General features: G+C 47.6%; 1 long non-coding RNA gene across 1 annotated transcript; it reads left to right on the forward strand.

The window, feature by feature from the left end:
- The first annotated feature begins 1103 nt into the window (after positions 1–1103).
- On the forward strand, positions 1104–2627 carry LOC137484384 (uncharacterized). Its single transcript, XR_011004854.1, has 2 exons — positions 1104–1657; positions 2246–2627. It is a non-coding gene; the product is annotated as an uncharacterized lncRNA (long non-coding RNA).
- Positions 2628–2934: the final 307 nt, after the last annotated feature.

Genomic DNA, 2934 nt, shown 5'->3' on the forward strand with positions numbered 1-2934 from the left:
TCTGCAGCTTCTCTAGAATCAGGGCGGAGATTTCTAGAGGGGCTGATGAGACCCCTGACCCAGGAGTAGACCCAGGAGTGGAAAATCCTGAGTGGTGTGGGAAATGGGAGGATATGGGCCAAATCCTGAAGGAATTTTCTGACCCTATAGTCTGGGACTTTCCATGTGAACAAATTCAGAACCCAGCCAAGGTGGGGAAATACCTGAAAGAGAAGTGCCATGATAACCCTAAGGAGAAAAAGATCATTGCAGTGAGCTGGGCCCTCGCATATGCTTATCGCAGTCTTCTAGGTCCTGTAGGGCAGCAGATAGAGGAGGAGGGGCAGGGAGATAAATCAGCAGCTATCCCAGTCACTCAGGCTGCAGCCAACAGCCCAGGCTTGAGGCCAGGAGCTAAAGCAGACAGTGAGGCTCAACCAATGGCTGTTGCTACTAGCACGAGAAGCAGAAAGTGCACAGACAAGACCAGTTGATCAGTGGATGATGATGATGATGATGATGATGATGCAGGAGAAGGACTCTCAACGCTTCCTGACATAAAATCAGGAGTCATAGCAACAGGCACAAGATCAGAAGCCAATATTTAGTCCTTTTCCCTGAAGGACCTTTGTGGCCTAAGGAAGGATTACACTCGACGACCTGATGAGTCTATAATTAGCTGGTTAGCCCGTCTTGGGGATGCTGCAGGTGAAGCTACAATTCTGGACTGTGGCAAGCACATTTCTCTCACTCTCAGGATTTTTATAAAGGTGCACAGAGAGAAATTAAAGAGAAAACAATTTCTATTTCTGCTTCTTGTTTTTCTCTTGTGGAATGTGTTTGGAGAAGCATTTATCTGGAGTGAACGCTTGGTTGGATCATGGTGGATTGTTTGGGCCTGATGGCCAATCGGATCTACCTGTGTCTGGACTCTGGAGAACAGGGTCACGAGTTGATGGTTAGTTAGATATGATAGTTAGAGAAAGTAGCATGTAGTTTTTAGTATCCTCTTTTATATAGTATATTAATGTATTATAGCATAGTTATAATAAAGAAATCATTCAGCCTTCTGAACTGGAGTTAGACATCATCATTCTTCCCATTGGGTTCACCAGCATCTACAACACTGGACGGTTCTGAAGCCAGGCATTTGGGATCCCTGTCACATGATCCTGTCATCGACCAAGGAATGATGAGGGGGGCTAACCCTCACAGCCTCTGGGCATGGCTCCTGGACAGTGTAGCACAAAGATGCCTGTGTGCAGACAATCTCTGTAGCAGCAAACCCAGTGGAAGACCATAGAACAATGGATCCAATGCCTGAGAGAAATGGCAGTGGCAGCGATTATCTTCTCAGATGACATAACAACTAGGAATCCAGACTTGGTACCATGTACATCTGTGATGTGAAGAAAACTTGTACCACTTGGGCCGCATAAATATGCTTCTGCTTTAGCAATAATGCAGCGGGATGAGAAGGATGAGACTGTGCTCAATATGGCGAAGAAGCTTCGAGCATATGCAGATGCTGTGCATGGCCCAACACATGCCAGAACCGCAGCAGTGGAAACACGTCAGCAGCAATTAGAAGACAAGATAGAGGAGAATCATTAGAAACTCACAGAGGAGATTAAAAAGGACCTTCTCCAAATCTTGGCAGTCCAGATCAGAGGTTCTGGTATTGTCACGATCCACTAGGACAAGCGGGGTCATGATGGTTCGTTTATGGATCACAAAAGTGCAAAAGACAAACAGCAGGGGACCATCAGTTTAATCACAACAAATGCACCTTTATTGAGTGCCCACAGCAAAAGCGATAGAAGGATCAGAAAGGAGATAAAGGATAGAGAGAGAGGAGAAAGAGGGGAAGGGGGATATAACTACCAACATAGAGATGGAGTCCTCATTGTCCAGCCAAATAGATTTGCCGTTGTTCCGTGGAGGTTCACCAAAATCATCTCAGAAAGTTACAGTTTATATAGTCTTTAGCCAAAGCGAGTGGCATCTGGCCAAAAGGTGGGGAAGATTGATGGGCCATTGTGAAGAGACCCCTTGGTCTGTGAATCAAGGGCAGGCATGCAGGGACAAGCCACCGCTTGTCAGAACCTGTTTGAAGCAGTGTTCTGTGAAAGCACAGTGAGCACACCTGCAAACAATCACTTGGCAAGCGTCCACCTCAGCCAGGTCAGAACTCCTGTCGGGGGCCTTCAGCGTCCTTGTGACAGTCATGAGGCAAATGAAGGACACTTTGGACCATCTCTTACAGGTATCCAATGCAGACATTCCCCAGATGGGGAGAGAAGGTACATCCCACGAGCTGAGCTGTGGTTCTTCCTGCGTGATTGCAGAGAAAACACGAGGAGATGGGATGGAAAATCTACTGCTGCTCTGGTACAATGGGTGCGTGAATTGAAGGAAGGCAAGACTCAGAGAGGAAATTCCACCAAAAGGGAAGCAGCTCCAGTTGCCCGTAGCCGAACTTCCAGGTATGATGATGATGATGACATGTCTGATCCCCTTGAAGGAACCTCCAAGATATATGCCCAAGCAAAGAAGGATAATCAGGCTTAGAGGGGCCCTGCCTGTAGCCAGGTAGAGGCTAGGGAAAACTGTTTTTTGGGCTGTGTGGATTGGTTGGCCTGGTACATCTGTGTAGCAGCCAGAGGCCCTGCAAGGCCTCCCTGGCGGTCACTTGCCTACAGTAAGAAATGCCCAGTCATGATGACTGGACCAAAGCAGCCCCTCTTCCACACTGGGACCCTCGTTATCTCTCTGTAAGACCATGGGTCACATTCGCCTCGACCCTTACTATTGATCTGTTTCCCAAAACCCCTGTACCCTATATAAAGCCCCATTTCTGCACAGCTTGGCAGAAGAGCTGTCACTGAAACCCTTTGCAGAAGCTGCCAATAAAGACACCCCTGTGGAACCTCACACAACCTTCTCCCTCTCTCT

The sequence above is a fragment of the Anomalospiza imberbis genome, chromosome 17, assembly GCF_031753505.1.
Source record: "Anomalospiza imberbis isolate Cuckoo-Finch-1a 21T00152 chromosome 17, ASM3175350v1, whole genome shotgun sequence".
NCBI lineage: Eukaryota > Metazoa > Chordata > Aves > Passeriformes > Viduidae > Anomalospiza > Anomalospiza imberbis.